Source organism: Ascaphus truei, chromosome 3 (assembly GCF_040206685.1).
Source record: "Ascaphus truei isolate aAscTru1 chromosome 3, aAscTru1.hap1, whole genome shotgun sequence".
NCBI classification, from domain to species: Eukaryota; Metazoa; Chordata; class Amphibia; order Anura; family Ascaphidae; genus Ascaphus; species Ascaphus truei.
Window position 1 is genome coordinate 275739074 of NC_134485.1, and position 23093 is coordinate 275762166.

The following is a 23093-nucleotide window of genomic DNA, read 5'->3' on the forward strand; positions in this document are numbered from 1 at the left end:
GGACCTATCCTCCTATCTTTCTCTTCCTGCATTCCATTATGTCCTCCCTTTTTATTTTTATGGTTGCTGTTTCCTCACTTATTTGTAAACTTTTCTATTCTCTCCAACTTCCCCACTCTCCTATATCCACATTTCTTCATCACTCCTCCCCTCCACCTATGCTTGTGCCCAGACACTGCACCACTATTTACCCACCTCTTTCCCAACAACGTCTACACCCATCAATAAAAACCACAGACACAAAACCTATTCTCTCCTCCTCTCTATCTACTCCTCCTTCTTGTTACTGAGGATATATCTTCTATATTGGATCCAGCCATATACACACCTGCTCTCGTCTAGCGTCCCTGTCCCCTCCTCCCTCCCTGCTAATGTTGTTAGCCCATCTAATTTAATACTGGCCAACCTGAAACTCACCTCTTAAATTAAGTATCCCATATCCTGGACTCATGGCTACTGTTTCACACCCACAGTCGCTACCTACTAATTATTGTGGCCAAGCACTGCCATCAACTGCACTTATTCCCTCATCTGAAGACAGATGTAGAAAAAGCCTATAATGTAATTTACATTTGGTTGAGCTAGGCGCACAGAAGTCTGATAGATTGATAGCAATTTTGCCCCACTTGTGTCAGTCTGAGATTTGGGGAATGTCAATAAGACAAGTTAGGAAGTACAGTAGTTACATGATGCAAAAATTATGGACACTAACTTTTCGGTCATTGTGTACCATTTTGTTCCCCTTGTTGCCAATGTCAAAATAATCTGCCTGTCTGAGATGGAGTAAAAACTGCAGCAAACATAAATATATTTTGTAAAACTGTAATGAAGCATTGTGTTAGTGCAAAATGTTATTTGCGCAAATCCGTTGTCAACCCCTAGATAATGAGGGAATAAACAGTTTTCTCCTGTTCTAGAAGAAGCAGAAGAAATGTTAAGTGATGTAGCTTAAGCGATAAAGCTTAAAATATAAGTTACAGAGCATATTCTAGCAAAAAGGAAGCCAATTCGGAGCTGTGTAATTTGTTGTGATCCACTCTTGTAGCACAATGTTAACCAAATTCTACAATTAGAATATATAATCCCCAGGGCAGTTATTGGATTCACAGTATCCCACATTATTTGCTTCAAATGTAAACTCCCTGATTAACGGAGACTATACTCTGTCACTTGGTTTGCAACACATACTAGGTTATAACCCTGGTCCCAGAAAATATATTTGTCAAATAATATGGCTGTGTGGTTGAATATAAGAGTTCTAACAATAACTAAGGTAGTCTATAACAAGTCAAGACATTCAGTTATATAACTCATGAAAATACACAAAAGGGTACACATTAGCTAAATAAGCTAAATACTGTATACATAACAAATCTTGCACTATATACAACTTTTTTTGTAATCATTGGGTAAATAATTAATGAGTAATATGTTTTAATGATTATGAATAATTAATGAACTTCCATGGGTTCCATGTGTCACAGAACTTGTCCAAGGTCCCATTAAGAATACACATACGTTTATCCGTTATTATGACTTCATTGATTCGATTAAGGATAAGCTCCATTTGTGTAGGTTGCACTTGTTTCCAATGGTTAGCTATGACCATTTTGCTGCAGTCAAGATGTGAGAAATTAATGTTTGGCTATATTAGTGATATGTGGGATATCCAAATTCAAAAAGAATAATACAAGGGTTATGGGAATTTTTTACTTTCAATGTCATAGATGACTTTAAAAATTTGAGCCCAGGTTTGTAAAATTATCGAGCAATTGCACCATATGTGTAAAATAGTGCCTTTCTCCTCACAATTTCTCCTACATGAATTTGGTACTACAAGAAACATTACGTACAGATGTTTCATATTTATCCTAGGAAGATAAGTACTATTGGAAAGCATGAAAGAGATGGGGTAATTAACTTTATATAAATCATTTGGATTCTTCATGATTTTAATCTCCTATCCCCAAGTAACTCCAAAGTATTTAATTAATTTTGGATACTCTTGAACTTTGGACGAGGTTGCACGCTCGAGGACCTACAGGGGAACAATAGTGAGTACTCTTATACTTTTATATGTTACCCAAATGAGAAGTGATGATACTTTCACAGATATCTCCAGGGAACAGTGCATTTCTACATGTGGAATTGGAATTGTACCTGAGTTAATATATTCCCCTGTATGGTTACCTCTGTATACAATGAAATGATAATCTAAAGGGACCAGCATTTGAGCTCCTACAGAAACCTGCATATACTACTATTTAATGAATGTGTCCTTCTAGTTATAAGAAAAATGTGATCTAAGAATCCCTTGGGGTTGTGTTTGGGATATTATTAGTCAAGGCCTTCAATTTGGAAGTCGTTATTTTAAAATCTGAGATTGCTCCAAATTTTCTTAAGAGATTTTCAAAATTTGGCAAAGATAATATGGTGTTGATGAGTGTGAATAAAATATCGTCAGCATAAAGATTGATTTTGTATTCTAGAAATCTAGAGATATTTGTGTTTATTTTTATTGATGTTGCAAGAGGCTCAATTGTAAGAGCAATGAGCAGAAGAGAAAGCGGACAACCTTGTCTTGTCCCATGGGAAAGAAAGAAGGGGTCAGAGATGAAACCTACAGCATTAACTCTCGCAGTAGGATTTATAAAGGCTGCTCTACTAAAAAATATACCCCAGACCAAAAGCTTTCAAGACTGAGAACATATACAACCAGTTTATAATGACAAAAGCTTTTTCAGCATCTAGCGAAAGAAGAACTACAGGAATGTTATGAAAGTGTGCGTAATTAATAAGATTAATATTTTTCCTAGTGTTATCCACTGATTGCCTATTCGGTATAAAGCCAACCTGGTGTTGGTGGATAAGCTGTGCAAGGAACTCTGTATTAATGAGAGAAATTGGTCTAAAATTTTAACATAAAGACTCGTCTTTTCCCTATTTTGGAATTGTTACAATTGTGGCCTGAAGAGACTCTGGTTGGAGTTTGGCTTGTTGGACACACTCATTAAATAGATTAACCAGGTGAGGGGCAAGTAAATTACTGAAAGTATTTATTACTAAACCCATCAGGGCCTGGGGCTTTGGATATTTTTTCTTTTAACACAAAGGTGACCTCATCAAGGATAATAGAGATGCTTAATTTTCCAATTTGTAAAGAATTCAATTGGGGGAGGGGAGTATTTTTTAAGAATAAATCTACATCAGATTTTTGAGGTTGTGTTTTCGCTTTGTCAAGTTGTGAATTGTAATAATAGGTTTTAAAAGTTTCATTATTGTTTTCGGGTTATAAGATATTTTTCCTGAGTGAGTTTATAATGGATGTGGATCTATTATTTAATATTTAACTTTTCATCTTATGAGCCAATAAGCAAACTGCTTTGTTGCCTTTCATATAACATTTTTGTTCCGTCCACCTCAGGGATCATTCTATTTTATCTAAAGAGAGGGCATTCAAGTTTTATCTACAGTAAGAGCTGAAATTTCTTTAGATACAGTATCTGTGGATTTGGGGAACATTTATTTTCTAACTCCAGTTTGGATTAATATTCCTGTATGAGAACAATGTATCGCTCTATAGCTCATTTAAGACGAGGAGAAAGACACATGTAATGCCCTCTCATTACCGCTTTGTACTTCTCACAAAATGTGGTTTCACTTACCTACTGTATTCTGTTTTGTTAATTGATATATGTGTCCAGGTGATTAGTTAGATGAGAAATGTTCTATTGAGAAAAAAGAAGAAAGGCATTAAGTCTCCAGGGAGGGGGAGAATTAAACAAGAAAGAATCATGAACCAACATAGCAATGGGGGCATGATCTAACCAGGTGATATAACCTATGTGAGTTCATCTGATGGAGGAAGCCAGACCCAAATCTAGAAACATATAAGCAATTCTAGAATATGGTGAATGAGGGGTTGAGAAAAAAGTGTAGAGTCTGCTTGCACCTTGCACACTATAAAATGATTCCATGAGAGAGGAGTTTTTTATCAATTGGCTGAATGTTTTTGAGATGCAGTTATCCAAATTATTCCATTGGAGCGGGCACCACCAGATCTATCAAGACAGCAATTCACCACTATGTTGAAGTCTCCACATCGTATTAATTTACATTTTCTCACCTCAGAGAGGTGATCTTTAAACCTCTGCAGGAAATCCACTTGTTTTGTGTTTGGTACATATAGATGCAGCGGCCGTTATTTGAACAAATCACAGAGCCGTTTTCATGTGCTCTGCTGTATTCCATGCGGCATTAATGCAGCCAATCACCCCAGGCTCTCGTGTTTATCGTGGTTGCTTTGTTTGAATTTCATGGATTCTGTTTCGTATCCGTGGCAGAAATGAATGAATTGTAATGTGTACTGTACTATGCTAGTGTGTAAATTTCAGTGTTTAACACTAAAATGCCATTTTCTGCACACGTGTCTTAAAGCTGGAAGGTTGGAAGATATCACGCGCCATGACATGGGTATTCCGAGGTATACATCGCGTGCAGTGTTTGAATAACGGCCGCTGCATCTGTAAATCTTTGCTATAGTGTATATAGTGGCGAGAAAAGGTTTGTGAACCCCAATGACAATTATGGAAATTCCATGGTTTTCCATGATAACCTTCTTGTATGAAAAACAATCTTTTCTTATATATCCAATAAGGTTTATATTAACCAATTACATGTCTTTTGAAACAAAATGATCTATGAATTAGACAAACAATGAGTAATTAAGAGTCGGGGTATGTGCAAAAGTAAGTGAAACCCTGGTTTTATCAGCTAAATTAAAGAGGATAAATAGAATCAAGTGTTTAAATAATTAGGCAGATATTCAGGTGAGAGGTTGGGAGGCCCCATCCTCTATAAAGATCATAAACTTTGTGAGTTTGGTCTTCCCCATACAGGTGTGAGGAAACACTTCATGCCATGATCAAAAGAAATTACTGAGGACCTCAGAAAAGCAGTTATTGATGATCATCCGTCTAGAAAGAATTACAGAATCATTTAGAAGGATTTGGGGCTCCACCAATCCACTGTAAAAAAAAAAGAGAAGGTTAAAGACCACTTTCACTCTACCGAGGAGCAGTTGTCTTACCAAAATCTCTCAAAGAAGAAACCAGTAAATCATCTGGAAAGTCACAAAGAACCGCAGAGTAACATCCAAGGATCTGCAGGCCACTCTCGCCTTTACTAATGTGAGTGTTCATGACTCAACTATCAGAAAAAAAACTGAACAAGAAAGGTATTCATGGAAGGATAGCCAGGAAGAAACCACTGCTCTCTTAAAAGAACATTGCTGTCGTCTGAAATTCACCAAAGAGCCCATAGATAATCCACAAGACTTCTGGAACAATGTTCTCTGGACAGACGAGTCAAAGGTAGAACTTTTTGGCTTCAATGAGAAATGTTGTGTTTGGCAAAAAACAAAACTGTGTTTGTATGGAAGAACCTCATTCCAACCATCAAGCATGGTGGTGGGAGTGTAAGGGTTTGGGACTGCTTTGCTGCCTTTGGACCTGGACGAGTTTCCATCATTGACACAACCATGAATTCTGCATTGTATCAGAAGATTCTAGAGGAAAATGTCAGGCCATCCATCTGGGAACTGAATATGATGCGAAAGTGAGTCATGCAGCAAGCCAATAATCCTAAACATACAAGCAAATCTACAAAAGAATAGCTGCAGAAGAAGACATTTGTGTTTTAGAATGGCCTAGTCAAAGTCTGAACCTAATCCCATCAAAACATTATGGCAGAACCTGAAGCGAGCTATCCATGCAAGGTGTGTTTGAAGCATTTCTTAAGGAGGAATGGGCCACAATTCTTCAAAACCGATTTGAAAGACTGACCAGCAATTACAGGAAACACTTAGTTGAAGTTATTGCTGCTCAAGGGGGTGCCACCATGTACTGAATCTAAAGGTTCACATACTTTTTCACACATGTATATTGAATGTTTAATCATTTGTGGATAAAGAAATGTTGAAAAGGTATCATCTTCTTATGTCATTTGTCTGATCAGGTTATCTTTATCTATTATTAGGGCTTAGAGTAAGATCTAATAACATTTAATGTTTGAAATATGTGAAAATCCTAAGGGGTTCACAAACTTTTTCTCGCCACTGTATATTGATGTTGTCACAATTCGTACCATGAAAAGGGAGGGAAGCAAACTGAGACAAGAGGTAACCAAAAACCTGGGAAAAATCTGCATTCCAGATGTTTACTCCGTACAGAGCCAGGGGAAAAGGAGCAGGAGAGTAAACTGGGAAGACAAAATGGGGAGAAATTACATGACCAGCAAGACAGCAGTTACCCGGTGGAACCGGGACGGCAAGAAGACTGTGAAGTATAATTTAGAATGTAGCTGATGACTAAACAACAATAACCTCAGATAAACACATGTTTAACATTTAACTGGAAATACGTTAACTGAACAAAACATAGTTATACCTTTTGTTATATATTATACGCTTCCTATAACTTGATCCACTGTCTGGAAAAAAAATAGACACTTAAAAGCTGCCTGTTTGGGGGCATGGCCTGAACACCGAGCTAGCAAGTCGCATGTTTGCCTAGCTCCGCCAAAAGAGGGTTAAAGTACACCAAAAAAAAACTAAAATCACCCGAGGATAGCCAAAAGACACTCCTGGCCAGGCATCAGCTAGAACTCACTCTTGGTGACTAAGGGAAATTGAGACAGAGGATATTGGCAGAGCAGCGGCCGAGCTGAGAGAGGCGGATCTCCCGCTCTGATCTGGAACGAGATGATCGCCGGCCAGACCGAGTGCGAGTGATCGGAGGGAGAGAGAGACAGAGGGGAGCGAGGAATGCAGGCAGATCAAGTGGTAAGCTAATAGCGAAAATTGAGAGCTCTTGCTGCACTGCAATCTCCGGGACACTGGGGCTAACATTGAAGATAGTAGGAGCTTCCCACGGGGGCTTCCCCTCCCTATCGCCATATAGCCAGAGCTAACCCTAGAACAAATACATAATAAATACAAAACTCTGACGAGACCTGTCCATGGCTGCCAGGAAGAGGGGTGGCCATCTTCTCCCCAGGGATCTAAGGAGGAGACGGCAGAGCGGTGGACACTAGAGAGTGGGGAGAGAGTGCAGAGACCCCTGTGTGTCCAGGGAGTGACAACCTTGGAGAGAATCAGAGTGGAGTGGCCCTTGTGTCCCCTCTTGTCCCCTGCCTGGGAGAATCTAGCCAGTAAACAAGTATTGAGGCGAGTATCGGCTGCCATTTTTCCAGTGTGAGGCAGCTAGAGTGCAGCAAAAGGAGACGGCCATCGACGCATGCGCACACTTCCTTGGGAAGTTTTCTTTTAGAGCTGTTATTGGTGAAGGAAGACGTGAGTGACGCAGCTCATCCAGGTCTGAGACGCAAGGAGTGTTTACCCGGAAGGCCCGCCTCCTAGTGATGAAGCATCCGCCCCAGAGACGTGGGGAATCACAGGAAGGTTCATCAGCCATCTCGCAGTGAATCGATAGAACTACTGTTCCAGTTGAAACATCTACCTCCATTGCCTGCTTGTATTAAGAATCTTGTGAGTAGGGTCCAAATTTGATCAAACCTGGACCTGGCGATCTTGTAGTCTTCCGGAACCCTTCATTATATGTTGTTTTATTAAATTAGCTTTTATGTCATTACTAGCCTTGCAATTGTTTGTACTGTTTGTCTTGTTTGTCTGCTTGTGTCATGTTTTGTTAGTCAGTCATCTGTTTTGGGCTTATATGTCAGCTTGCATTTTTATTGGCATACTGCACCATAATATTGTTTGTCTTTTTTTCACATATTCCATGTATGCACGGTGGGAGCTGCATTTCATCACTTCAATTCCCTCCATCTAAGAGGACAATTTTCACTCATCTTGGACTTCCCATTTATCTATTTGGACTTGTAAGGCGCCGGTTTTTCTTGTTTTCTTACAGGGAATATAATAATACAATAAGTGCAGCAAAATCAGACAATAGGAAAGGAAATCCCTGCCCCGAAGAGTTTACAATCCTAGAGGCTTGATGGGGAATTTACAGAGACAGCAGGTGAGGGAGTAAGTGCTGTAGATGGCAGTGCTTGGCCACAATGTGTGGTAGGAGTGACTGTGTGGGTGAATAGCCATGAGTGCAGGCTATTGGGATGTTTTGTGGGGTGAGTTTTAAGGTTAGTCAGTATTAAAATGAGAGGTTTAACACAATTTACAGGGGAAGAGATGGCAGGGAGGCATGGGTGAAATCAGGTGTGTATTTCTGGGTTCAGGATTAGGGGAGATCCCCAGCAGCAGGAAGGAGTAGATAGAGGTGTGAATAGAGGATTTGTGTGGGTGTTTTTTATTGAGGGGTATAGAAGTTGTTGGGAGAGGGGTGTATAAAAAATGGTGCAGTGGGGAGTGGGGAAGTTGGAGAGAACAGAGACAATCACAAAGGAGCGAGGAAACAGTAAACAGATAAAGCAATAGGGAGGGCATAGTGAGATGCATGAGGAAAGACTTCCCAGGTACTGGTGGATAGAAAGAGTACAAAGAATCACAGCGTATCAAGTTCTCACATTTGCAAAGTTGATGTGCAGAGTCCCGATCTTCCTCCAATCTTCACCTCCAATTTCAACTCTAAAATTGCCACACACTTTTGATGTTACACTTTAAGATGGGACACAGCCATATGGCTTCACAGCCAAGATATTCTGTTTTATGTATGCTGATCACATGCAAGTGAATAACAATTAACCCTTTCCGGTCAAATTAATTTACATTAAGTGTGCCAGTAGGTCTAATTTAATTTTCATAAAAAAAAACATACAGGTTTTTTTTTGCACACACACACACACACACACACACACTGCGCGACACACACAATGCGCGCATGCGCACACACACAGCATGCGCACACACACACTGCATGCACACCGCACGTGCACACACACACTGCGCGCACACCGCACACTGCACACGCGCACACGCGCACACCGCCCACACTCACTGCTCACTGCACACACTCACTGCACACACACCACTCACACACCACTCACACACCACACTCACACACCACACTCACACAGCCGCCTTACCCCCTACCTCACCCACCAACTTCCATGTCAGCTGCTGGGGCTGCCTGCCGGGATCGGTGCAGGGCTGGGGGCGGATCGTGGGGGGCGTGGGCGGATCGGCACAGGACTGGGTGGGGAGTCGGATCGGTGCAGGACTGGGGGGGGTCGGATCGGCGCAGGACTCGGGGGGGGGGGTTGGATCTGCGCAGGACTCGGGGGGGGGGATCGGCGCAGGACTGGGGGGGTCAAATCGGTGCAGGACTGGGCGGAAGGGAGGGGGGCCCCATCAGTGCGGCTCCTGGGAGAAGTGTTTGGGGGATGTGCTGCCGGCACCTCACCCTCCCTCCTCCTTCCATGCGATCCGACATTGGACCGCATGTACAAAATAGTAGTGTCGGATATAGTCCGACATTCGACCAGAATGGAGGGATTTGCCTATCAACTCACAGAAACATACCCCAGTGGTTAATTAAATATTAATTTCTCTTGATGGTAGAAATTCAGTTCAATGAAACATACCTGTTTGAAGAAATGCACATTGAAAAAGAGCGTATCGCTCGAAACGCGTTGGTGGGGGCCCGTGGACTCGTTTTTGTACTTGATGCTTTGATTCATTAAACATTTTTCATTTTATGGGACACACTCTCTTGCACTTTTTCTTTTTCACTGTCTACAGTAGTGCTCCAACTTTCCTTCGCCTGCTTGCTTGGATTTCGTGGAAAAACGGAGGCACACACCTGTGGAGGGACATCACTCAGAAGACCATACGGATGTGAGTAATTTTACTCTTATACACCTTTTTCATTTGTCCACATCGATGCATATATGTGTGGACACTAGCCAGTGGGAGTTGTTACTAATCCTATAGTGGAACACCATCCAGCTATTCGATTAACGGTGGATTTAGGTGTTGTTCATTATATGACCATTGGTCTGTATATTCAAGTGATACTCCAAGGATTTACACAGTGAGGAATCAGTTTATTCAGGCTTGTATTATTTAGACTTAATGCTGTATGTCGATATGCGGGGTAGCATCCAAAGTGACATTTACAGGAAATCTAACGCACGTAATTCCTACCTTAGAGCCGACAGCAACCATTCTAAGTCCCTTAAAAAGGGCATTCTTAAGGGACAATTTACACGTTTAAAAAGGTTGTGTTCCACTGAGGAATCATTTGATATACAATCTAAAGATCTTACCTCAAGATTTCTATCTAGAGGCTATAAACGACATGATATCACAGAAGCTTACAAAATTGTTAAAGTAATAGACAGAAGGGATCTTCTATTATCCTCCAAAAAGAGGTCAAAACATGATGAGGCGACAACACCCCTGTTAATTACTCAACAGAGCAGACAGTCAGACCGTATACGATCTATTATCCATAAGCATTGGGACACCTTGAAACTGGATAAGGATTTGACATCAGTCCTTGTAAATAAGCCAAAACTTGTATTTAGAAAGGCCAAATCGTTGGGTACATTCCTCTCCCCTAGTCTGTTTGATTCTAGCACCAATTACAATAGGATAAAAAATATACCTAAGGGATTTTTCCCATGTGGACACTGTGGGATTTGTAAGTTTGCTAAAAAAAGAAAAAAAGTTATTTGCATAAACCCCAATAGAGAACACACTATACACACCTTCATCAATTGTAATTCTAGTTACACTGTATACCTTTTAAGATGCGGGTGTGAAAAGGGCTACGTGGGTCGTACTATACGACCCCTCAAGAACAGAATTATGGAACATGTCCGTGCAATTAACAAAAAAGACCAATCACATCCGGTCTCGAGACACTTTTCCATTTGCCCAAAGGGGACTATCAAAAATTTTACATTCTCAGGTATAGACCACATACATGCCCCAATTCGGGGAGGAGATAGATTGGGCATGTTGAACAGAAAAGAAATGTTCTGAATGTATAGCTTAGACACAATGCAACCCTCCGGCATCAATGTTGACTGGGAATTGAAGCATTTTTTACAATAATATGTTTATTCAACAGCTTTCATCTTTTTTCATTTTCTCTTATTGACTACTTATGTATTTCGCTAAGATATATATTTTTTATTGTATATTTCCTTTGAAAATTTGTTCTAAGATTATGTCTTTATTTCATTTATTATTATATTTGGATATTTTGTCTATATGACTATCTATAGCCACATTCCTTTACCATTTTTTGTTTCTGACTAATACTTAGGGATATGTCACCATATTATGATTTCTAATCCTTAATTTGATATATCTTTGATTTATTATTACAATCATATATATATAAATTTATCTTTCAATATATACACGTATTATATATATATATATATATATATATATATATATATATATATATATATATATATATATATATATATATATATATATATATATATACATTTATTATTATTATTTTTTATTATTTTTCACTTTATGAATTATTAGCTTAGGACTATATAGATATATCATATTATATCATTATACACATTGGTGACTATTATATAATATATTGTATTTTATATCAGGGTTTTTTTAATTAATCTTTTGGTTTTTATTTCACTTATTTTGTATATTTATCTGTAAGACTAATGTTTATTATTTTTATTAGATTCCAAATATTTATGTTATATTCCTTTATTCAAATTTTATTTGTTATTATTTTTATTATTAATTTTTTTGTTATTTGCACATCTTTCTTTGCATACTCACAACTATTTCAGTTTTCTTTTATCATACACTATACCATATTTATATTAGATCATTCTTTAAGATTAAGGGATAAAATCATTATTATTTTTTCACATTTATTCAAAATATATTGTCTATTTAGACATAGTGTTTAATATTTATTTATTAGATATGTTGATTTTTCCTTTGGAAACTGTCTTGTTTTTGTAGAGATATTAGTCTTCTGTTTTGATTATTGTTTTACATGTTAACTGTTGTATAATGTTAAGTTCCATCGGATTTGTATTATGTGCAGAGGTTCAGGGCGCTTTTCTAATTGTAGATCTTTGCTGGGCCAAGGATCCAGCTGATTGCATATAGCTTTCAGCATATACCATTCAGCATTTACCTAATTGTGGGCGTATACTTGCCTCTGACCATTATATAATCCGACTTGTATAGAGCATGAGTACTCTTTGATAAAGCGCCTCCACGGCGGGAAACGCGTCAGAGTTTTTTAAACGTTAGTGTGTTTGTCCTTTTTTTGGCTATTATGCCTAATAAATAATTCATTTTTTGCATCAGGCCCCCCTTTTTTTGATTTTCCTCTTTTTGGCAGTGCTCTACTCCTTCACTATGTTCCTGATTTCTACTCAAGTATTGCAGCACGCCTCGGTATTTTGATCGCGGATCAGCTGTTTCAACTGAGAGGATTCCCTCTTCAAGCTGCGCAGTGGATTGGGTTCAGCCAGCGTGCAGCCGATAACCCTGTCCCTCACCTGTACCGGGAAGTAACATCACTGACGGACTCAGCACGGAGGAGTGGATCGTCCTGTCTTCTCTACCAGCAGCCACCACCTACCCCCCTACAGCGACGGACCGGCACATCGCGAGACATCCAGCAGGCACCCGGTATGGCGGCAGGAGACTCTGCGTGCAGGTCTCCATTACATCTGTCAGTCTCTTTCAAACCGGGTTGCCGTACGTTCGGCTGAGGAGGTTTTTACCCCACTATCCATTTTCCGGGGGGGGGGGGGGGTTCATCGGCGTGGTGAGAATCCTTTCAACGGCTCCATACAGGTGAGGTGGGGGTATTCAGGCCCGCACACTCCATCGGCATACCCACGGGACACTCAGACATCACGCTTGATTCATTTAGCCATACCGATTTCTCCAAGAATATATTATATATTACCTATTGACTACCTTGAACATTTAGAGCACCACCTGGGGGTTTCCCCCATTTTTTCTTATTCAGGCTTGTATAAGCTACTTATCTGTGTTTGAGCACCATACAGCTTTTTTCCTCTTTGAAGAAATACATCAGAATGTTAATCCAGATATTCATAATGCATCTATGATTAAAAATATAGAAATAAAACATCCAGAGATAGTACGTAACACACTTTTGATGTTACACTTTAAGATGGGACACAGCCATGTTCCCTATCATAGGTGCTCCTTTCTCTGTACTTTGGCTCCACAAGGCCTCAATGTTGATTTTGACCTTAAACCATTTTTGTTGGACAAATAAACATTAACACACTTTATTAAATATACTATAAAGTTACACTTTCACAGTATGTATATTTTCACTATATTTATTTAAATTTAAATATTCACCACTCCTATTAGTCACCTTATGCATACACTAATCAACAATGACTAATCACGTATGGTTCTTGACACTTATTGGTGTATATGTCAAGATACCAAGTTACCACAATTTTTTGTCAATATTTCTTTGACATCTTTTTCTCTATATATTTTTTTCTACACTTTTTATTTTAATATTACACCAGGTAAGCCACATATATGTAGCCATTGCAGGTTTATTTGCAACATTAATGTAGCATATCATTGTTTATCAACTAGACAGTACATCTCATCCAATATATGTTGCCTCTAACACTTATATTCACCACTGACCATCAATAGGGCTAGTGTCAATGTTTACCTAACATCATATATTGCATGCTGTCTATCTTAAAATCTTTTAACCTTTAATGTTAATATCCATATTGATGATTTGAATCATTATAATGATCTTGGATTAGATGTCTATATGTCTTCATGTTTTTATGTGTACAAATGTGTTTAATTGTTTGTCTGCTAACCAATTGTTTTTATGCATTTATTCGTGATGTTGCTGATATATGCGGCAGTATTGAATTTGCACTACTGCGCATGACCGGGACTCAATTATGGTACATGTACCTTTAAATTTCACCTATAAAAAAACGGACACACAGGGACTTCTTTATTCAATTTACCCCTGAGGAAGGAGGCAGCAGCTTCCGAAACGCGTTGGGTGGTCCCCGTTATCCCTGCGTTGCCATCAGCTGCCGTTACCCATTGCCAGCCCTGCCGTGTGGCTTTGTGACCAAAAGCACCTTTTGAATTTGCCGCCTTTGGAGCACACGCGACCGCGAGAAACAGGGGATTTGGAGGCACCATCCACACTGTGACGGGCGCCTTTGCGCATGCCCATACTGCTTTACCAACAGACAGTGATTTCCTGCCCCTGCTACAGCGTGGATGAACGCGTCCTCCATCACCAAACATCTACACGCGGCATCTACTGATAATCCATCTGGGAGCTGTGCCAGCCACTATGAGAGGGGATACTCTCTAAATTATCCACTGCGGTTTAACATCCTGGCTTCGGTAAGCGGGCAATTCGGCTAGATATCGATTGGGTCCTTTACTTTGTCCATTTGTGCTTAATTGTACTGTATGTTTTTATATTATATTAAATACATCTTTTTTAGTTTAGTGTGTGGTTCAGCAACATTGCCATTTTTTGTTTGTTTGTTTGTTTTTTTAGTGTCTTAACAGTATTACACTATGTATTTCTTTTTCTTTTTTCATGTTTGATTCACGCCGGCTGAGATCTTCTCTCCATCACATCTGGTTGTATATTTAATTTATTTATCTACCATACTGTGTGTTTAGCGCCATTGATACCCATCCAGTACCATTACTATTGTCTGACTAGGGGTTAGAGGTGTATCTAGGCTGCTACACTTTTTATGTACATTCTATTTATTTTTAAAGCATATGTTTTGATAAATATTACTGTTAGCGCTACCTATTGTTTTTTATTCTGTATATTCAAGAGATACTCCAAAGATTTACACAGTGAGGAATCAGTTTATTCAGGCTTGTATAAGCTACTTATCTGTGTTTGAGCACCATACAGCTTTAGTCCTCTTTGAAGAAATACATCAGAATGTTAATCCAGATATTCATAATGCATCTATGATTAAAGATATAGAAATAAAACATCCATAGATAGTACGTAACACACTTTTGATGTTACACTTTAAGATGGGACACAGCCATGTTCCCTATCATAGGTGCTCCTTTCTTCTGGCGGCTGCCCGCCTTGGCCCGGAGTCTCCCTCACCATGTGGAGGGAAAACCCAATCCACCTACAACACTCGTGTTCACAACTACAAGCTGATGAGTCTCTGCTACAACATTCCTAGGTCCTGCATGCTGATGTTGGTGATTGCAGCTAGGCCTCAAAACGCCACTGGACCACAAGTCAGTCAAATGTTATCCAATTTTCAAAAAAAGGTTGGCTTTGTTCTATTGCTTATGCATCCTTCTTTAAGAATCTGTCATTTTAGAAGATGGCAATGGATTAGGGTACCCAAACGAAAGAGCTCTAGCTTTGTGCTGCCATCTTGCGAAGATTCAGAACATATGGGACATTATAATTGATCGTACTGAAATCATTTAGGATACCCTTAATTGTTGTGCTATTGGTAGTGTTAAAAGAGTTGGTCAGACGTATGTCTAATAAAACTCATTATAAGCAGATAGTATCTATACTTCTTTACAGTGTATATTCAAAGTAATATAAGTCATGGATTGTGGATTAACATTTAATAAAAACATAACTGAAAATGGTCTTAAAATAGATTGATACGATCCAAAAAAACTACAGTAATACAGGCACACCCCGGTTGAAGGACACTCACTTTAAGTACACTCGCGAGTAAGTACAAATCGCCCAATAGGCAAACGGCAGTTCACGCATGCGCCTGTCAGCACGTCCTGAACAGCAATACCGGCTCCCTACTTGTTCCCGAAGCTGTGCGCAAGCGGGGAGATTATAGAGCCTGTTACAAATGCGTTATTTACATCAGTTATGCACGTATATTACGATTGCAGTACAGTACCTGCATCGTAAAGTGGGAAAAAGGTAATGCTTCACTTTAAGTACATTTTCACTTTACATACATGCTCCGGTTCCATTGCGTATGTTAATGCGGGGTATGCCTGTATACAAGCATTTTATCATTATTAACGGTAAATAACCAAAACGAGTCATGTTTAATTAATGTAAATACATGTGTAATGCATGTACCCACAAAAAAGAGAGAGAGAGAGAGTGAGTGAGAGTGAGAGTGAGAGTGAAGAGAGAAGAGAGAAGAGAGATCACAGCTCACAGACCAAAGCCTCTGCTTTAAACAAATTATTGCTGCAAAACATCTCACTTAAGTTGTAGAGATACACTGTGTAATTGAAACTATTTGTAATGGGTTTAAAATGTTAAGGTGGCTAAATAAAGTGAGTTTTAAAAAAAAATTGGGTATTAAGTTGATTTTTATTTAAATACAAACTCGGTTGACTGCAGCTCTAGTGCAGTAAACTATTCATATTTGTGATATGATTTATAATTTATTGATAACCTCTCAGGCTTGAAAGCACTGTGGGTGAGAAGGGCTTATGGGTCATAACATTACCTTGATTTAGTATTTGAACCATTACTAATGTCTTAGTTGTTGCTTTGAAATGATATTGAATATATCCATCAACTTGTTCACTTTTTTTTTTTTTTTTAAGCTCTCGAGCTGACAGTCTAATTTGGTATTGATGTCCATTAAATGCTTCTTAAAGACCTAACCAAAAAACTATGCCCAGGTTTCAGTCCTTAAGACATTAAACAGAAAGCCACACCTTCGCTGAATATAGTATCAACATGACATATATAATTGCATTCTAAATAGAGAAAAAAGTAAAGCATTACAATTTCCCATGTCATTTGCTAGAGCTCTCCTAAAGCTGGGCTTTGCATAAGCATTTCTTTTAGCTCAAATAAATCCAATATGTGTCTATGAATGTAACCCATGCCCCCCCCCCCATCCCCCCTAAGAGAGAATCACTGCGATTACCTTATGATGGTGTTACCTGCTGGTTCACAGGAAGGCCTTGAGTGTCTGCCGGTCGTGGGGATGAACAGGACGGGCTTTATGTTTCTTTCTCAGTTCTTCACTTGGTGCAGCAACTCCCTTTCCCATAGGCCCCAACAGAGCTGGGTGTAGTACCTGCAGGAAAACTCTCTGGTACCAGCCCTGATTCACTGCACTCTCAGGCCGAGTATATAAAACAGGAACAGTCTTTATTCTTACAGCACACAGCATACAATGGTACACTTCTTATTGGGTCCCTGGAATCAACCCCTAGGGCTTGAGGCCCTAAAGGTCTATCCCTAGCTCCTTTATTCCATGGTGGAATAAAGGGTAGTTGCCCCACTCCCCTAAGGGAGAGGGTCTCTCCAACACTCTCAGCACCAGAACAGAACTCCACCTCCTAAATGTATTATGTGCAGCCCCTTATGTACCCACGGGGAGAGTCTTAGGTCTGAGCCCCTAATTGGGCAGAACACAGACCCTAAGCCCACCCCTCCTGTCACTCAAGGGAGCTGCTTACTGCAGGGGAAACCCCGGATTAACCCTAACAGTGCCTGCCCTGGTACCTGGTATGTTAGGTAGGGTAGGTTAGAAGCCAAGAGGATATATGGCTACATGAATATGGTTTTTCTGTTATAAACAGGCTGTAGAATGTATGAATGTTTAGCAAAGAGCTGAAATAAAGTGCAGCACTTACCCTCAGATTCACCAACCTTTGTTACAGGTTAACACACCCAAAAGGGTATTACCTCCCATTGCACTTGGACTGGAGTTTAAGCATATTCAGGTAAGTTAACCTGCAACAGATCATGAGGAATAACCCCCCACCACCCCTCCCTCCCACCCACCCACCCCCCATAGGGGATGATTGATTAAACTACCATAGTGCAGATCCCCCAGAACTGGTTAAAAAAAATGCCCATTAAAGGTTACACAAAATCAGAGAGAAATATTGTTTACAAAATCAATGAAAAAAGTTAAAAGTACACACTTCCCCTGTGTTACCACATTTAACAAAAATACCAAAACTCTGACCAAAGCTGGGTTATTTATTTAAAGAGGAACACCTCTTTTCTTACCAAAAAGCAAGAAGTCTTAGGGATAGTCTTGTTAATGCTGATTGTTGGGGATTGTAACGCGAGACATTTTTTTCCTAATACCAAAGCAGTAATGTACCCATGTCTACATTGTACACACTGCAATAATGTAATTAAAGGTGATCGCATCTGTCATCCCCTAATTGGAAAATATATGACATTGAGTGACTTTACTAATTGTGATTCCACACTTTATGAACTAAAATGTGCATGTGGGAAGTTATATGTGGCGCAGGCCCCTTAAACATAGATTGTGTGAACACAAGAGTGTCAAAGGGATAAGGTAGAAGAATCTTGAGTTAAGTGACACTTTTGCCTAGAGTCATCAATGTTCGATAGGGGAAAAATGCAATATTACCATGAAGCGTTTTTATTGGGCAAGTCATTATTGTTGTTTTGCTAATAATACCACTTTTTTTAATGGGTCCATTACAAATAAAGAACCCACAAAAAATGCGTTAATTAAGCAAGTTGTCCCCTTATCGTGCCAGTCATCAAGTTCCCATCTTGATTTGAAAACAGGGTGTGTGTGCCGAGCATGTGCATTTTAAGGTAAACTTCTTTGTTTTTTGTCAATGATTTGTCACAGAAATTGTATTTCTGATGACGATGTTTTTAATTTAATGAAAGAGATTCGAGAGTATAATTTTATTTCTTTTTTTTGTGTTGAAATTTCCATACTATCACTTGAATACATTATCTAATTGACTTATGATAATTAAACTAAGATACATTTCTTTTGGATTGTAAAGTATTTAAATGCTGTTACTCTCAAAAGACTTTAATTCAATGTAAATCCTAAAAATCAAAATACAATTTCAGTGACAAAATGCAAAGAACTTTGACTTAGAACGCGCGTGCTCGGCACACACAACCTTTTTTTAAAAATGTAATAATCTTTACAGTTACTATATTATATTAATCAATATACAATTCATGTGTTATATGTTAACTCACCTTGCAAGTTTTCCACTTCTGGGTTTTTTATGATAAATGATAGATTTGTAAGATTTTTGCTATTTGCACTTTCATATTTATACTAACTAGGAATTCCTCTAATAACATATTCCTTTTGTTTGCTTGTGTATGTGTACACAGAGCAGATGGGGTGGTGTGTGTGTTTTTTTTCTCTGGACTCTGCACATGCATTGACGGTGCTGTCCGCCTCTGCACATGCGTGCGGCGCCACATGTGCGGGGAGGAAGGTGCGGGGGTACTTTTGCGCATGCGTGCGGAGGAAGACATCACTTTCGTTACACACTTCCGTCACCATGAAGGAGATTTCTCCAAGCAAACGTTTTGGAGGTGCCAGCAAAGAATTTTCACTTCAAAAACCTGATTGCAGGCATAAATGGTACTGGAAAGCAACAAACCGTGTAAAAGCTCTAAGAGCACGTGTAATGATTGCCAGGCAGGGCAAAACCAATAATGAATAGTAAATGGAGTTGACACCGGGATGAGGAAAAAGGGGACTGGTTGGCAGTACAAGCAAGAGAGGGCTGTAAGTTGAATGGAACAAGAGGTACTTACTCAGTCCCAAGCCCTGGCCATGTTAAGCCCGGTGTGGAGTCCACGCGACTCACCAGATCACCGCTCCGCTTTGCCTGCTTGCTGCTCCGGTCCTGACGCTGTGAATGCGGAAGCGTCTCCCTCCATGTCTGCGGCTGCATCCGCATCCGGTGGTGAACGCTGATCCCGTCACGTGACAGCAGGAAAGGGGAAGGATCGATGGTCCAGCCGCTCCAAAAAAGAAGTAGAACTCACCAGCAAGGAGGTTAAAAACACTAATTTATTAAACTACATAAAAACAAAATAACGAACAGTACAACACTCTCTCCCACGCGTTTCACGCCTACTGTGGCGCTTTTTTTAACATGGTTCCAATGGTTTTTGAGGCACAAAGTGACACTGTGTGCTCATTTGCATGTCATTTCCCAGAATCCCTTGCTGCAGTGGAAGTGCTGTATGCTGGGTGATAATTTTGAAAGGCGGGGTTGCAGACCTGCCTAAGACATGCAGATGAGCATACAGTTGTATTTGCATATTGCTTTCCTGTGGAGGGTTTTTGTCACTTTTTTTACTCACCATAACTTAACACAGTATTATTATATATATATATATATGTATATATATATATATATATATATATATATATATATATATATATATTTATCAAGCACTCCCTTGATAAAGGTCCTGTTTTTAGGACCGAAACGTTGGTGTTTTGTGCCTGCTTCACTAATACAATTCTTTTTGCTAACAAGTGTGCTGTCTCTTCCTTGCTGTGCCTGCTTTGGATTCCCTGGATTCTCTGGTCTGCCTGGTAAGGAGCCTTTGATTGTATTCATTCATATGGGACTAAGCACCTGTCCTCATCTGTATTTGTGTGCCATCTGCTCTGTTACCTATATATATATATATATATATATATATATATATATATATATATATATATATATATGTATATATATATGTATATGTATATATGTATATATATGTATATGTATATATATATGTATATGTATGTATATATATATATATATATATGTGTATATATATATATATATATATATGTATATATGTATATATATATATATATATATGTATATATATGTATATATATATATATATGTATATATATATATATATATATATATATATATATATATATATATATATATATATATAAATATATAAAATCAGAAACAACGTTACAGGCCTTAATGGCTGCAAAGAGGCCTTGTTTGCTGTTAAATACAACTTCTACACAGCTGACTCAATTAGGCCCTCAAGCATACTGACCCAGTAATGTTATAAACTTTAATGAACTTTGAATATAATTACAACAAGAAATGGAAGGGCTCCGGCGCAACTGCACATGACAGACTCCAAACAGCTCCCGGATTAATTCAACAAAACTTTATTCGCAGAAAAACACACTAGGGCTATACCGTGATCTCCCCCTCTACGCGTTTCACCCTCTAGTATAGGGCTTCGTCTCGGAGTCGATATACATACGGAGTATATACATACATACATACATACATACATACATACACACACACACACACACACACACAGTTACATACAGTGTGTATATATACATACACATACACTTACAGACAGTGTGTGTATGTATATATATTATATATATATATATACACACACACACTTACAGACACTGTATATATATATATATATATATATATATATATATATATATACAGAGAGAGAGAGAGAGAGAGAGAGAGAGAGAGAAAGAGCGAGGGAGAAAGAGATAAAAAGAGAGAGAGAGAGAGAGAGAGAGGTGTATGTAGAAATCAGTCCAACTTAGCACAGTTGATGATTTCACACACATTGTTATAGTAATTAAAAGAGTAAACTTGTTTTCCACATTTTGATTGCCTAAGCACAAAGTAAAGTTTTGATTCCTGTAAAAAGAGGGTATCTCAGACAAAGAATCTCAGCCAATTATTGTAACAAATTTCTTGTGGGAGAAAACCTAGGCGTATAAATGTTTGGCTGTATTTTAAGCTTGTAAAATACCGCAAAGATAACACTATTCACACATTCATCAGACATCCGTATGCGTTCAACTTAGACACTGTACACTTGAAGAGAGAAGAAATGGCAAGAGCTTCCAAATTGCACAGCCATCCACGTAAATCATACAATTTTTTGATTTATGAAGCAATCGAGTCAACGCCACAGAAAAAGGCTACCGTGGGGGAAATCTATGACTTGATCCAAAACAAATATCCATACTACCAAGAAACAGCCAATCAAAGAAATGTTAAAACTTCTGTACGTTTCACTTTATCCGCAAATGAATGTTTTGAGCCTGTCCCTCATCGTCAAGCTCAACGATACGGCTGCTGGCAGGTTGCTTCATCATTTAAACTTACCATGGAACATGGAACATATCTTCTGTTAAATAGCATATTTTTGCCCAATACCAGTTACAATGAAGCCTCACAGACTGTCGAGTCTGCTGATATACCTGCACCGTCCATTCTTGAAGACGAGATGCAAGATGGACATAACTACTATGATATGTCTCCAAACTTATATGGGCAATACGAATGTGGAGGTGAAAACAACTAACAACTGTACGTACCTCCGGACGTCTTGTTTCAAGAAGCCACTGCAGATCCATATGACGGCCTCACGGAGATGTGTCTGAATCAGGATTCAACAGTTGGCTCAACCATGAATGATACTGTTGTGCCTTCCTGGAGCGATTTGTTGCAGGCAAATCAGTTTTGACTTCTACAATAATGGTAAAAACACATTTCGTTATGCCTTTACTCAAATTATATATGTCACTAATATTATAACATAATCTGCATAATATATACAATTTGTTAGCCAAATGAGTGGATACAGCATAACATTGCAGCCAGCCTTACATGGAGCGTTCACAAATAGATTATTTCCTATAACAATAGACTACATGACGAACCAGGAGTACACATTGGTGACGGAGTCCTAAATCATTCATTATTATTGATTTTAAACCATCTTTTCTAAAGGTTACACTAACTGTAACACACACACACACACCTCATTGTTTAGCATTCAACATACAAAAACAATGTGTCGCCCACATGTGACGTGGGAACGTGGTCATGTCCCAAGGCATCCTTAAAAAGGTTACCGATGCAAGCCCCCACCCCCAACCGACGTGCGCGGGTGAAAAAGTATTGGCTGTGCCCGTAGTTTATTGTTACGGTCAGTGCAGTGTGTCATGCGCGCGAGTCGTGGGGCGGTGCGTGCACCGCGCTGGAGGCCAATGTTCATTCAGTGGGAGGGGTGTTTGCGTGCCTTTCATGTTTCCTTCACATGACATCAGACGTATTTTGTTTGCTCATTGGCTGATCGTCCGTTTTGGCCGTGGGCACACGTCCGTTTACAAAGTTTAGATATGTACATGTGTAGAAGTGAATTTGTTTTGCTTCCATATCATAACTTTCAGCCATGATATGCGTACTGCTAGCAGCACCATGGAGGGACATGTATTGAACGCACAGCGTACACATCGTTTTGCGCATGCGCTAAGACTTAGTCCACACATTCGTGACG